At 44.2% G+C, this 16386-nt stretch overlaps 1 protein-coding gene across 3 annotated transcripts in view; it reads right to left on the reverse strand.

Moving 5' to 3' along the window:
- PTK2B (protein tyrosine kinase 2 beta) overlaps positions 1-16386 on the reverse strand; it is a 135728-nt gene that overhangs the window by 41081 nt on the left and 78261 nt on the right. The gene's annotated exons all lie outside the window — the stretch shown is intronic.

Here is a 16386-nt window from a genome sequence, read left to right on the forward strand (position 1 = left end):
GACAAATGGGTGAAATGAGGCAGAGATAGACGAACTGAGAGAGCAGAAGTGAAGGAGAAAATGCAAAGAGGCAATGAATACCAAAAATTTGCTTCTGCACCTCATTACAATCTAAGCAATTAATAATTACCAATTAGTAATTACCAAAATTACCAATTACCTATTAATAATAACATCCACCATGTGAACAGCATCTTCTGAGTGGCTTGCAATTCAGCCAGCATCACTGAGTTCCTATATCAGGCACTGCTAGGCCCTTTGCAGACATGATTTCATTGAATCCACGCAACACAGGGCAGCAGGTGTTACCATCCCCGTGTGGCTGATGGAGAAACTAATATAGGTCTCACAATCCACGGAATTAAACTAGGATTTGGAATCCTGGGACACTAGAATCTGAGGATTTCTACTAGGCCAAGCTGATTCGTGGAGTGGGGAGGCTGGACAAGATAAGGACAAGATTCACTTGGAAGGATTAAGTGCCACAATCCCCACATGAGCAGGGACACAAGAAATGAGTGCTGGCAAGAAACCAGGTGCCCTCTTGTTCCTGCTTTCTTGTTAACCAGAGGTTAATAGACTACCTGTCTCCCACCCTGATGCCACAGCTTCCTGGCCTAGAGCCAGATATGGATTAACAGGTGGGCCAACGGGGCAGCTGCCTGGAAGTCCATCTGTAAGGCCCTGCCTAGTTCTGAAATCACTTTGGTGCCATTTTTTTTTTTCTTGAGATGGAGTCTTGCTCTGTCACCCAGGCTGGAGTGCAGTGATGCGATCTCAGCTCACTGCAACCTCTGCCTCCCAGGTTCAAGCCATTCTCCTGCCTCATCCTCCCATGTAGCTGGGACTACAGGTATGCACCACCACGCCTGGATAATTTTTGTATTTTTAGTAGAGATGAGGTTTTATCATGTTGGTCAGGCTGGTCTCAAACTTCTGACCTCAAGTGATCTGCCCACCTCTGCCTCCCAAAGTGCTGGGATTCCAGGCATGAGCCACCGCGCCTGGGCTTTGGTGCCATTTTAACTCAGGTTTCTCATGTAGTTCCACATATTGTTGGTGAATTGAGCTCACTCCTGACGGAGTTGAGAGTCCTATGGGATATAAATTTAAAAACCTGAAGTACTGACCTATCTCTGTTGGATATGTCTGCAATGTGCATGCCACCAAGCCTACATCAGCCTAAAGACTGAATAATGCATAATAGGTTGCTGTCAGACCAAAAAGAGGAGGAACACTTGATTAGATTTTACATTTTCTTAATATGCCTCCCAAGACAGTTTCTAATTTAGTAAATCAACTGTAATCAGTTCCTTAATTGGAATGAAAAGGAGGCATATTATCTTTCTCAGAAGGAAATAAATTTATTTATCTCTCCACTAGGAAAATGTCATGCTAATATTTAGATAATCCTGGTTTGAAGGAATGCCCAGTTATTTGCTTCCCTGGGCACCCATGTGTCTCGGGCCAGCTGCCTCTTGCTAGCCCTTCTGGACTCCAGGAAGTTGTGAAACTAGAAGATCCCAGCCTGAAAAATCCCTTTCCCTTTAGGAAACAAAATGCCCGTCACAGAGGGTGATGACTGCTCTGAGAGATAGATGGGGAAACTGAGGCACGGAATGCACTTGTGAACAGTTGTAACTAACCAGTGCAGGAATCAGAATTGAGGCCCTGGAGGGGATGAAGACAGGGATCAGCGGCACTCCTACAGTGAGAGGGACATCTGGTTGGGGGAGGAGTGCAAGCCCATGAAATCAACCATTTTGTCATCCTCTCTACCCATTTCTCCTGTCCCTGACCTTCTGCCCTGCTCTGTCCACTGTCATCCTGAATAATGCATTACTAAGAGCCCCCACGTCACTCCCAAGTCCCTCCTGGAGCCTGCGGTGCACCTCTGGTGCTTTTGAACTCATAGTCCTCTCCTGCTCCAGCTGAAACTTACTTGGCTAATATCTAATTTCCTCAGGGCTAGAACCCCTGTGCTGTTGATTATCAAAAATCTCAAACATATACAAAGTAAACAGAAGAGTATAATAAACCCCCATGTACGCATCACCCAGCCTCAACAATTACCAACCTTCTGCCTTCTTGCTTCATCGATATCACCACTCACTCCCCAACTGTGACTCAATTATTATTTTTTACAGTTATTTAAATGTAAAATTTATATATATTAAAATGCATAAATTGTAGCTATACAATTTTGACACATGAATACAACTGTGTAACCCACATACCAATTAAGGTATAGAACTTTCCAGATCCCCAGAAAACTCCCCCATATCCCTTCGCAGTCCACCCTCATGGCCCACTCCCTCCCACCTCTCCAGGCAACCTTACCCTAGCCCCACCACTTTCAATTGGTTTTGCCTGTTCTAGAACATCATATAAATGAAATCATTTAGCATACAATTTTTTTGTGTCTTTTTTCACTCAGCATAATGTCTGAGATCCATCATGTTGTTCCATATATCAGAAATTCATTCCTATTTATTGATCGGTAATGTTCTGCTCTGTAAATGAATCACAATATGTTGATTCAGTCCTCTGCTTCTGGACACCTGGACTATTTCTAATTTTTGGCTATTGTGAATTAAACTACTACGAACATTAATGTACAAGTATTTTTGTGAATATACGTTGTCATTTCCTGTGGATAAATGCTGAGAAGAGGAATTACTGGATCAAAGATAGATGTATGTCTCACTTGATAAGCAACTGTCAGGATTATTCCATTTTATATTTCTCCTGTGACATGAGACTTCTGTTACACCACATCTTCACTAACATTTGGTGTTGTCAGTCTTTTTAATATTAGCCATCTCAGTGGGTGCGTGGTGTCTCATTGTGCTTTTAATTTGCATCTCTCTGATGACTAATGATACTGAACATGTTTTCATGTGTTTATAGGCCATTCATATACCTTCCTTTGTAAAGTGGTTGTTTGAATCTTTTCCCCATTTTTCCCCATGTTTTCATTTGTAGGAGAGTTGTAGGAGACTTTTATACTTTCTAGATAAAAGTATTTTGTATGATGTACTTTAGGAATATTTTTTCCAGGTCTGTAGTGTGCTTATTCTGCATTGCCTAATCTATGTCTTCTGACAGCATCTAACTTGTCAAAATTTTCTTTCATGGTTAGTGCTTTCTGTATCCTAAGAAATCTTTGCCTGCCTCCAGGTCATGAAGATATTCTATGTTTTCTTTTATAAGCTTCATAGTTTTAATTTTTAGTTTTGTGATGTATCGTGAATTTTTGTATATGGTATTCATTTTCAAAAATATAGAGCTGGCCGGGCGCGGTGGCTCAAGCCTGTAATCCCAGCACTGTGGGAGGCCGAGACGGGCGGATCACGAGGTCAGGAGATCGAGACCATCCTGGCTAACACAGTAAAACCCCGTCTCTACTAAAAAAAATACAAAAAACTAGCCGGGCGTAGTGGCGGGCGCCTGTAGTCCCAGCTACTCGGGAGGCTGAGGCAGGAGAATGGCGTAAACCCGGGAGGCGGAGCTTGCAGTGAGCTGAGATCTGGCCACCGCACTCCAGCCTGGGTGACAGAGCAAGACGCCGTCTCAAAAAAAAAAAAAAAAAAAATAGAGCTATGGTTGTTCAGCATTGGTTGTTGACTTTCCTTTCCCAAATGAATTGCTTTTGTCAAAAATCATTTGGCTATCTAGGTTTATTTCTGAACTCTCATTTCTTTTCTATTGATCTTTGTCTATACTGTACCAATATCAACCACACTGTCTGCATTACTGTAGCTTTACATGAAATCTTGAAGTCAAATAGGGTTAAGTCTTCTGCTGTTCCTCATCCCCCAGATTATTGGGCTAGGCCTTTGCATGTCCACATAAATGTTAGAATCAGCTGGCCACTTTCTTTTTAAAAAGTCTGCTGCATTATGAGTGGGACTGTGTTAAATCTATATAGCTTAATGGGAGAGAACTGGCATTTTTTTTAATGTTGAAATTTTTATAGAGTTTGGGTCATGCTATGTTGACCAGGCTGGACTTGAACTCTTGCACTTCAAGTGATCCTCCCACCTTGGCTTCTCAAAGTGTTGGGATTATAGGCATGAGCCACTGCAACTGGCCAGAATTGGCATCTTAACAGCATTGATGCCTGTAATACATGAACATGATATATATCTCTATTTATTTAGGTCTTCTTTATTTTCTTTTAGTAATGTTTTATTGTTTTCAACACATATATATTGTGCAGGTCTTTTGTTAAATTCATTTATAAGTATTTTATACATTTCAAATTTATAAATTTTAGAAATTTGCTTCTATAAATTATTTTTAAAAATTAGTGTTTTATTTTGGGACTTACTGTCTCCATGATTTTCTGCTAATCTTCTTGCTGCTCTGCCAATCCCAAATTGTATCCTCTGACCCTTTAAGCTAGTAAGGCTGCAGATTTTTGCCCCTGGAGCCCTCTTCCAGACTGGAAATCTCTCTCAGGCAAAACGCAACAAACTTGCAGATCTCATTCATCACAGTTCAGCTCTCAAGAGTAGGTTTCCTTTTAGTTTGTGCTTTCTCTATAGGCACTCACCAATGCCTATAGAGAGTTCACTTTTATATTTTGTCCAGATTTCGTCATTGTTATCTGAAGAAAGATTAGTTTAGCCAAACTATCCCATCATTTTTGAAGTCTTTGTGTTATTTTATTAACAAATCTGTGTTCTCTGCAAATGGGAGAGGGTTGGGGAGCAGAGAGCTCCTTTTAAGTCATGGATAACCGAAATGCAGACTAGCAATAGCCAGGAGCACAGGCCCCGGTGCCAGGCTGCAGCAGTGCCCCATCTACCCACCACCATCACCCAGCTGGATATGCTTGGGTACATATTAAAGTTCTCTGGATTTGGTTTTCTCATCTAGAATATGGACACAATAATAGTACCAATTTGGAATGCTTTTGTGAGGATTAAATTAGATAAAACTCTACAGAACGGTGCATGGCCCAAGGTAAATACTCAAAAAACAAACAAACAAACAAATAGCCCCCCAAACGACAAAATATTAGCCTTATTTTGACACAGCAATCTCCTACACAGGCTGGTGCTCTGTAAACCAGACTGGGAAAACAAAGCAAAATTCATCCTATTTTTCTCTTTCTCTACCTTTCTATCTTCTTTTTCCTTCTTTTGGAGGTGGTGGCAGGATTGGGGGTCAAAGGAGTTGGGCCAAGAGAGATGATTGGAGTGATTAGGAGATTGTAAGCAAACAGAGGGAGTAAGCAAAGAACCAAACAGGGTGAGTGAGCAAAGAAGTAAATGTATTGAGGATAATGGGAGACTCTTAAGGAGATGGGGAGCCTAGAGAGTCTAGCCAACCTATCTCATCATTTTTGAAATTTTTGGAGGTGAGGGATTGGAATCAGAAGTACATGGCTTTATAGATAGAGATATACACACACACATACAAACACACACACACACACACAGAGAGAGAGAGAGAGAAATTGAGCTTCATTTATAGAAAGGACTTAGAAGCAATGACAGCCCATAGTGATTGCACACCCAGCACCAAGTTGCAGTTTTCAAATATCCTTCTCCTCTTAAAGAATCCAAAGCTCCTTGTAGAAATGGCTGATTCCAGGGCCATGGGGGAAAAGTACAAGATGAGCCTGGAATGTTATTTTGTGCCATATAAAAACAAAGTGTTTAGAGAAAACTGGGGACACATAACAACAAATCAGGATTAGCCTGAAGGAACTCACATGGGGGCACATCTAGGATAACTTCAATATTAAAATATATGATAGGAATGAGTTACATCCTGCCAAATAAAATAGAATCTAAGACAGATAAATAATTGGGGAAGAAGAAAATACTCTTCCTTGGGTAGAATGCCAAGTAATAAATGTAGAAGAAAGGATAGAAATAGAAAGTCACCATTTGGCCACAAACGTAGTGTTGGTTGATTCAGGCAGGATTCATCAATGGGTGATGAAGCTGGAGGGTGGAGGTTTGATGATGAATAGGACATTGACACGGTCTCAGTGCTTTCGGTCACAGAATGTACTAATCAAATGCACAAAAAGAAACCTGGCAGACACAAACAACCAGATCATCACGGTTTACATCCCGAGTGGTGGAACAGGTAAGCACAGCGGGCTTCCTGCCTCGATGCACCAAGAAGAGAGCAGCAAGGTTGCTGAGATCTTCCTGCCATGAGTCTGTGGCCTGATCTAGTCATGAGACCAGAGACCCAGGATGAGAAGCCTCCTCAGGGACCTATAGAACAAAAGGACTGTACTCTTTTGGATTGAGAAACTCTCCCAGATTGGAGGAGACTAAAGGGATATGACAGATGAGTGTAATGTGTGCTCCTGGATCAGACAGGAGAAACAGACACTGCTGGGACAGTTGGTAAAATCTGGATGGCATCTATGGTGTGGATGGTAGTGTTATAGCAATGCTGACTTCCTGATTTAGATGCATGCAGCATATCTTCTGTAGGAGCGTGTCCCTGTTTGGGGAGATAAACCCTGGAGCATTCTGGTGATGGGGCAGCACTGCTCCAAGTTGCTCTCAAATAGTTCAGAAAAAAGAATAACGATAATGGGCATATTTGTGTATGTGTATGTATGTATGTCGGCTTACGAAGAGATAGAGCTGGTAATACAGAAAATGATAAATTTAAACCATTGAGGATTCTGGGAGAAAGCAATACGGGAGTCCTTGGCCCTGTTTTTTCCCAACTTCTTAAAAAGTTTGAAATAATTTCATATTAAAAAGAGAGAAGAGACTCTAGTGAGGGAGATTTCCAGCCACATGAGAAGTAAAGGCACCATATCAAGGGGTTGAATAAGATTTGTATCAGGCCAGACATGGCCTTACAGCTTCTCTCCCACCCATAGTTTCTGAGAGGGGTCAGATTGAATCCAGCTAATGGTTCTAGTTGATGAAATTCTCCAGGACACTGCTTGCACAATTTTTTTTTTTTCCAGATTTGCTTCTAAGAAGCAACCAATTTCTGTTGTAGACATGGTGGAGAAAAGTTTAAATCGAGGTCCTTGGGGTTGAAATTCATTAAGAGATTCTTCACCCAAAATATGTTCATAGGACGACAGATTTCAGCTTCAGGTAAGGAAGACCTTGGGAGCTTTCTAAGCATGAAATGCACTATTTGGGAGGTGCCTGGTGCTGGGCAGATTCTTACCAGTGGTGCATTCTCTCCTGGGGGGTAAACTTGAAGTTCTTGGGAGAGAGGGAGCTTTATCAGATGGCACTTGCACCTGCCACCAATGTCACCACTGCTGGTTACTGATGGTGTATCATAAAGAATTTGATGAGTCTTTGTCCTTGGTTCTGCAGAGGGGGTGTTTAAACCCTTGGAATTTCCTAAGAGTTAGGATGGCCTTTGTATTTCACTGTAGGTTCTGCAGACCACACCTGGATCTACACTACTGAGGTGATTCCTGGTGCGTCCCTGCTAGCCTCAGGATGGGGACTGCAGTGCTGGAAAGACCAACTGGGTAATTAGAGAGTTGAAGCTTTGAGCCACATGGTATTAGCCTGACCTCCAGGGAGGGAAGGGGAGCTGGATATTGAGTTCAGTGATGTGGCCAACGATTCAATCAACCAACCAATCAATCAACCATGCCTATAATAAGGCCTAATAAATTCCTGGACACCAAAGCTCAGGTGAGCTTCCTGGTTGGTGATGAACATCTTGTTGGTTTGTCTGGAGGGCAAAGCCTTCTGAGGATATGAAACCTTCCTGGTGGGGGTCCCTCAGACCTGTCCTCTATGTTTCTTCATTTGGCTGGCTCTAATTTATATGATAAAACTGCAAGGACAGCACTTTCCTGCATTCTGTGAGTTGTTTTAGGAAACTGTTGAAACTGCTGGGATAGTGGAAACTCCCAAATTTGTAGCCAGTTGATCAGAAGTGTGAATGGCCTGGGAATCCTGGAGCTTTCAACTGGGGTGTGAGGGGAGGGGGTCTTGCGGAGGATGCACCCTCAGCCTGTGAAGGCTGAGCTAACTCCAGAAGTGCATTGTGGCAGGACTGCATTGCAAAGTGTGCCAATCCTTTAGGCACACAGAGGCAAGCAGAAACAAGGTGTTTGACTATGAGTGACACAGAAAGAGCTCTAACTTTGGAGTCATACAAATGAGTGTGAGAACCCAACTTTGACATGTACTAACAACAGGATGACAAGCTCCCTGAGCCACAGTCCCCTCCCTGCAGCCCTCCAGCCTCGTCATGTCAAGCTGCCGAATGGCTTCTTCATTTAAAACATCAGCAACTGTCTATGACACACTCACTATGGAAAACAGAGCTAGGGGCTCTCGTGCACACACATAGGCCCTTGCCCCAAGGAGCTTCTTACATTTTGTAGGTAGGAGGAAAGGTATGGTGTAAATGCAGCAGGGGTGGCCAGATTGGGGTAACAGAAGGGCCAGTGCTGAGATTTGAAATGTTCTCACCTGCACTGGCTCTTGCACAAGCACTGCCTTCCTCAGTCTGAATCCTCTTCTCTATTATTCTAATATGTACACAGCTTCTCAGCAAACAGTGGGGGCAGCAAGATCAGCACTCCACCCAGAGCTCCTCAACTGCTACCACTGAGTCAATGCTTTCTCTATTAATAGATCACTTTGAAAAAAATGACAGTATACAATGATTACTCACAAGATTGCCATATATGCCATGATTTTTAAAAACTGTCTTAATTTTATCAGTTGCTATTTAGGTAAGCCCAGGACTCTTTTTGCTACAGGAAGACCTTTGCTTCTTCCCACAGGAGAGCTTCCAGGCTCTCTGACTGCCCATGGCTCACAGCCTGGTTATTAAGAGCCTTTGAATGCTTTCTTGCAAACATTAAAACGTCTATAGCTTTTCCTCCTGCTTGGCTAACACTGATTTAGTTGCTTTATCAAATAGTGTAAAGACTTCAAACTACCTTTGTCTGTCTCCCTATTCTCTGGCCTTTCTTCCTGTAGGTCAGAAACAAAGAAGCAACGGGACCGGATGGCTTGTCTCTGCACTCTGGATAATCTACTTCCAAAAAGGAAAAGATGGTTGAAGGAATTAATTACTCAACTCACTTTCCTTCTCTTTTGTCAGTGCTCATCCATTTATAACTTTTTTCAGTGATCTCTATTGTCTCACTATTTTCTCAGGCTCACCTATTTCTAATAAAATACCTAGCCTTTTTGGCTTTTTTCTTAATAAGCTTATTAAACATGTTTGATGTCAGTGGCTGGGTTTTTGGAAACAATATGACAGCTGAGTCCCTTACTGTCCTCCAGCAGGATTGGTCTCACTCAAAGAGTGGCCCTTGCCTAAGGTCACACCCTTCCTGGGGGCCGTCCATATCCAGTGACTGGTCAATGCTTTCTCTATTAATAATAGGTCATAATACTTATGTCCTTTCATCCTGATTTGGGACAGCTCTTCTGGGCTCCAGGGCTCCATGTGGAATGGGCTGAGGCCTTTGCTGTGGCTGCATCCCAGCCCAACTTTTCCCTCTGCCCTGTCCTGCTTTCTTCCCTCCCACTAGCTATGTGCCTTGGGAGCGCCCATCAACATGCTTCTTCCATGCAAGCCTCCCACCCAGGTCTACTTCCCAGGAACCCGACCTGGGGCAGTGGCCTGCAAACTGCTTTCCAGGCTTAATTCAATTCACCCTCCTTACTCTTTTCAAAGTATTCTTTTTGTTCGTTTCTTTGTTTGTTTGTTTTAGTAAGATGACTATACTTAACATTTAATAAATAAACTACACCTAAGCTTTTGTTGAAAAATGTCTTAGGCCAGGAGTGGTGGCTCACACTTGTAATTCCAGCCCTTTGGGAGGCCGAATCAGAAGGATCACCTGAGGTCAGGAGTTCGAGACTAGCCTGGCCAACATTGTGAAACCCTGCCTCTACTGAAAATACAAAAATTAGCCTGGCACGGTGGTGCATGCCTATAATTCCAGCTACTTAGGAGGCTGAGGAAGGAGAATCACTTGAACCCGGGAGGTGGACGTTGCAGTGAGCCGAGATTGCACCACTGCACTTCAGCCTGGGCCACAAGAGCAAAACTCTGTCTCAACAATAAAAACAAGTCTTGCTTAAATTTTATTTAAGAAGGTGTCACTCTGAGGTTGAGGACAAAATCAATGCAAGTGATTCTGGTGGAAAGTCCCTCATTGGTTCCTCATTTTCTGTACAATCAGATAAGACCCAAATTAATGAAAACAAGGTGTAAACCTCCCTTTGGGGTTTTTTCTCATATGTTCTTTCCAGTCCCATCCCCTCTGAACCCGCAGTGTGCTCCGTGCCTGGTCTCCAAAGTTGTTCTCCTTCTTCCCCCAACACAGCATGCTCTTGCTTTCCTCTGTGCTGAACACATTCAATTCTTCCTGCCTGGGGGACCCCTGGCTTCCCTCTCCCCCTTGTCCTCTCCTCCTGGTGAACTCCCAGTTATCCTTTCAGGCCCAGTGAGCACTATGATGGCCCCGGGAAGCCTTCCGTGACTCCTTGTGATAAGGTTTTTTGCTTCTTCCCCTGGATTCCAAAAACTTTACACGTCTATCTAGTAAGATACCATTATGGGTTGAACTGTGGCTCCCCAAAAAAGATATGTTGAAGTCTTAACCTCTAGTGCCTTAGCACGGGACTTTATAGGGTCTTTACAGACTCATCAAGTTAAAATAAGGTCATTCGAGTGGGCTGTAATCTAAAATGACTGCTGTCCTTATAAAAAGGGGGAAGTGTGAATGCAGACAGAGACGTGCACACAGGGAGATGATGTAAGATTTGAGTGATGCAGCTGCAGGCCAAGGAGTGTCAAAGACCACTGGCGAATCCCCAGCCAGGGAGGGGCAAGGACGGGTTCCCCTATGGGCTTCAGAGGGAGCACGGTCCTACCAACACCTTGATCTTGAATTTCTAGCCTCCAGAACTGTCAGACAATACCTTTCTGTGGTTTCACATCACTCTGTTTGTGGTGCTTTGTTACAGCAGCCCTAGGAGACCAATACAGACATTGACCAGTTAGAGCTAAAACAACTCTCCATGTCTGACCTTGGGGTAGACAGACACAGACAGCTGTTTTACTTTTAATTGGTATATGGTTATGAGAATTTTAATAAATTTGACTACCTATCTGGACAGTGATTCCCCAATGATATCCCCTGTGGGGGCCCAGGCTTTTGGCTTCCTAAAGGTTCACTGAAAAATCACTGAAATGAGGCAGATTGATTAAAAGGAGAAAAGGCATACAAATTTACAAATATGCATACACAGGTCCCTTCAGAATGAAGACCCAAAAACAGAGGAGAAACTGTCCATTTTTATGCTTAGGTTTAGCAAACAATGGATAGTCATGTAGAAATACGATCGGAGGAGAAGTGTCTGATCTAATGTTAACAGGCTGAGTGGGGAAACCCAGACAGGCCTGTCTGTCTAGACTCTTCTTGGCCTCTCTGAGCAGTGTTTTTTCCTGCTGGGTGCAGGGCAGGCCCTCTCTGGAATCAAGGTCTTATGACCTATAGTCAAACAATGTAGGTCAGATAATTTCTTTATGGCCTGTTTCTACACGGAATATTTTTAGGTTTTATGGCCAGCTTTCTGTTAGGGAAAAGAGGTTCTGTTTTCTGTGACCCACCTCGGGAAGACAATCCTAGTCAATCCTAGTTTCTATGGTGCCTCGGGAGAGAGTGGGGCTGAGAGACAGGGGACAGGAGAAAGTAACAGAAAAACTTTTGCTGCTGAGGCCTTCATTTGGGGGTATTGTTTTCTGAGCCCCAACAGTTCTCTCCCTCAAAGAGATTATAGTAAAGATTTAAATGGATTTCCAGTTATTTTTAGATGACAGACTAATATATGTTGGAATGTGATACTGTACTGAGATTGGCTTCAAGGTTAGAACAACTGGCTGGCTCTTACTGACACGTAAGAGCCTAGCACAATGGTAGGTGCAGAGCAGGTGCTCAAAAAACGGTAGCTAGTATTGTGATGGGCAAAGGGGGAAGGATGAACACGGCTCAAGGGTCAAGTCAACCTGAGGAGTTGATTAACCCAAGAAGTCTAGAATTAAGACATGAAGATGGGAGCCGGAAATGGAGTCCAGGGTCCTTGGGCCAGAGGTGCCTCTGACTCCCCTGACTGGGTGGGAACTGGCGCCTGGGAAGACCCACCTCCTGGGAGCAACTGTCCAGTAGTGGCTCTAATGGCTTCCAAAGGCTGAGCCCTATAGAGGGGTACAGGCAGTTGAAGGAAGCAAACCCTGAAGAAAGGGATCTGAGGCCTTTTGTGAGCTGGAGCCAGCACCAGCAGCCGGTGGGTGAAGTGCAATCAAGGAGCCTCATAGGATGATCAGGTCATGACCACGCCTGATCCGGCCATGCCAGTGACTTGGGGTGAACAATGCAAAGAAAAATAACTTCCTTCTGCTTGGAGCAAGAGAATCATGAAGGATTTTATGTTCCCAGGGCAAGAGCTGGATAGCAGGCTCTTCCCTTGCACCTTCTGCTATGTGTGAAGACGGGAAGTAGAGCTCTGAGAAGGTAGAAAAAAGGCTGAAAAGGTAACAAATGGCCTTTTCTTTAATCAACTTGAGCAGAATATAAGTGTCTCTGAAAAATAAAAATGTTCTGTTAAAAATGAGATCGTTCGGTCAAAAATTCTGATTTACCCATAAACTGTAGAAAGGGCTCCTGATGCCACGCTGAGATTGAGAAGGGATGAAGAACAATAAAGATCAGTTGGGAGAGTACCAGGTGGCTTTCGTAGATTTTTCCCCCTCAAAGCCCCCTACTAAAACATCTTTTAAAGCAGTTACTATACAGTTCTTTCAGGTGACCTGCAGTGTTTGCCTCAGAGCAGGAGGGGCAGGTGTCACTCCAGCATGACAGGTAAAGTTTTATTTTTCACATGGGGTCTGGGTTCAGAGCATTCATGGTACCGTAATGCTTCCTAATTCACATCAGTGAATTTCAGCAGGGTCCCATTGGCACTTGGGGCAGGAGGATTCTCTGTTGTATGGGACCGTTCACCCACGGCAAGAGCCCATCCACCAAATCCCAAGCCCCAGCCCCAATCATCGTTGAGAATCATGACAATGTGCCAACTAAACAGGGCCCTACACATTTCCCAATGCTGACTTCTAGGAGGTGTGGAACGGTACCCCGGGAGAAGTGCTGACTCACATATTCAGTGAGCCTCTATTTTCTTCTGGACATACCCCCAAATGACATAATAAAAGCTTTTAGAGGGACAAAGGGCTCACTCATTGCTATACATCTGGGTACACTGGTCTGTGTGTGCCTGAATGGGGGTACCAGCAACAGATACTATGATCTGAATGGATGGTCATAATGGGTCGAATGGTGGCCCCCAAAAGATATGTCCAGGTCCTAACCCCAGAATCTGTGAATGTGACCTCATCTGGAAAAAAAAAATGGGGGGCATTTGCAAAGCTTAATTGAGATCCTTAATTAAGCTAAGGATCTCAAGATGAGATCACTCTGGACTATCTGAGTGGCCCCAAATCTAAAGATAAGTATCCTTGTAAAAGATACAGAAAAGAGACACAGAGAGAGAAGGCCATGTGAAGATGGAGGCAGAAGTTGGAGTGAGGTAGCCACAAGCCACGAATGCCTAGAGCCACCAAAAGCAGGGAGAGGCAGGGAGAGATCCTCCCCTAGAGCCTTCAGGAGAACTGAGTCCCTGCTGACACCTTGATTTGGGGACTTCTGGCCTCCGGAACTGTGAGAGAATCATTTCTATTGTAAGCCACCAGGTTTGTGATAATTTGCAAAGGTAGCCATAGAAAACCGATACACTGGTTATATACATTCTGAGTTCGCAACACATGTAAGGGATCATTCTAAAAAAAGTGATTGAAGAACAAAATAATACAAGTGAGCATAACTTAACACCCTGAAAGCATTCATTTTGAGGTGATAAAAGTCTCTAACAAGGACATTCAGCAATGCAACTACCAGATTAAAAATAGAAACGAAAGCCCAGGCACCTGACTACCAATTTGTGGATGCAATGAATGTGAGCGTGGAGATCCACAGAGGCCCAAAACCTGTGTGTCTGCCTTGTGCTGGCCTCTGTAGGTGTCTGTGTGGGGGTGGGCCGGACTGCAGAGCACACACAGGAAACAGGGAGGGGGTGCAGAAGCAGGAGGTCCTTGTGAATATACCTTTTTAAAAATTGTGGCACTGGGTTGTGGTTTCCTGGTTGAACCCTTTCCTCTTTTTCAGGGACTGTTTTCATGCATGGGAGACTAACCTCGTGTGCTTCCATTTATTCTCTCTAGGGTAACCTTTGTTTCAAAAATGGTAACTTAGCAGGACAAGTAACCTCCTCCTCCCTACCTCTTGCACTGAGACCTTGGGCCCTACTCTAGCAGCATCTGAAAGAGGGTGACAGATATTGTTCCAGATACAGAGAACCTGAGCCAATGGACTGTGGGCCAGAGATTGCTCTTCCAGGCACAGGGAACTGCCGGCCTGTGTACCGGTCATCTTGAGCTGCTCTAACAAATCACCCTGACCAGGTGCCTTAAACAACAAGCATTTATTTCTAAATAGCTCTGGAGCTGGGAGTCTAAGATCAAGGTACAGCAGATTTGGTTCCTGGTGTGAGCTTCCTCATTTACAGAGGAAAGCCTTCTCCTTGTGTCCTCACATGGCTGAGAGACAGACAGAGAGAGAGAGAGAGAGGAACCTAGCCTCTTCCTTTCTTTTAAGGACACTAATCCCATTATAGGGCCCCCACTCTCATGACCTTACCTAAGCCCAATTACCTTCCAATACCCCTACCTTCAAATACCATTACATTGGGGGTTAGGGCATCAACATATGGATTTGGGGGTGAGGGGACATAAACATCCAGCCCATAACACCCTGTGCACCCTGTGTCTGGTTGAGTAACAATAGATTAAACTCAAAGCTAACTGGGATAAGTGTGTGATGGGTGGAGGGAGCGAAGGGCAAAGTCAATGGGTTCTGACATCTGCAGTCTGCCTCTGGGGATTTCTGGAAAGGAATGTATGATCACTGAATGCACGTGGGTGGTGGTGAGGACAGGCACATGTGGACCAGGCTGCATTTGGAACTGGACAGCTCTCCTCATGCACCAGAGAAGCAATGCCCAAGGACACCCCTGCAACCTGGAGTCCCTGCTGCGGGCGGGAGGGATGCATCCAGACTGGGAGGGAAGGGCATAGGATAGCTGCAGCCTCTGCCCTTCCTGGGGATGTGAATGTGAATTCTGAGTGGAGTAATACTTCAGGACAAAACAAGGATGAATCTTGAACCCAGGTTTCCAGTTTGGTAGAAACTGGCTGAGGGAGAAGGTTTTGGATGTAGGACCCCATCGGCACCTCTGAACAACACCCTACCCCAGATGAATATCTCTTCTTCTGCTTAATGCCTTCCTGGGTGGGAAAAGATGGTCTCGTGACAGGAAGAGATGAGCACATGAAAAGAGTGGGTCAGCTAGAGGAAGCTGGAGGGAGAAAACACCACGAGCCAGCCGGTCAGTGTGCCAGGCAGGGAGAGGAGAGAGCAGGGCCATGCTATTATCATGTCATTATCACCCATATCATGATACATTTGAGACTGGCAGGGGCACTGCAGATAGTCATCCCTGGATAATGTAAGGAAACTGGGGCTGAGACAAATCAGGACATATGACTTGAGAAGAGAGAGCAGAGGGAAAGGAAGGAGAGACAGAGAGAGAGAGGAGGAAGAGAAGTAGGAGGAAGAGGAGACAGAGAAGGAGAAGGAAAAGGAGGACGAGGACAAGAAGAAGAAAAGGAAGAAAGAAAGAAGGGAGAAAGAAGAAAAAAGAAAGAGAGGAGAAAGAAGAACAAAGAAGAAAGAAGAAAAAGAGAAGGAGGAGCAGCAGCAGTGAGAGCCAAAGAGAGCCACCCTGTGTGGGCACGTCTGGGTACCGCTCTGCCAGTGCTTTTCAGAGTGTCATCTTACCCCTTTTCCCAGACAAGCAAATTAGCACGTTAGAGAAAAATATAATGATATGAGCCTCTGTTTGCTCCAGAAATTCAGAGTTCCTAAACAAACACAATTTCCTATAAATATCAAACAAAAAGGAAATAGAAAATCCAGAAGAGCAAAATCAATTTCTCATTGTTCTCTGCAACACCTGCCTAATTTCTTTTAGGTCCTAGGCACAGGGGCCAGCGCTTATTCACAAAGCTTTTTATAACATGGAGAAATCACCATGAAGCTACTACATCTGCAGGGAAAAAAAAAAGTAGAGAATAAAGACCAAAACATGAAATCAGCAAATATGCATGGAGTAACTATGTTTTGGAAATGTGTTGCCATGTGGATTGTGTCAGGGTGATTTGTGACTGCTTCCATTTGATCAGACACTGCTATATGGGGGTGTCAGGATCTCAGGA

This window comes from Colobus angolensis, unplaced genomic scaffold (assembly GCF_000951035.1).
Source record: "Colobus angolensis palliatus isolate OR3802 unplaced genomic scaffold, Cang.pa_1.0 Scaffold233, whole genome shotgun sequence".
In the NCBI taxonomy this organism is placed as follows: Eukaryota; Metazoa; Chordata; class Mammalia; order Primates; family Cercopithecidae; genus Colobus; species Colobus angolensis.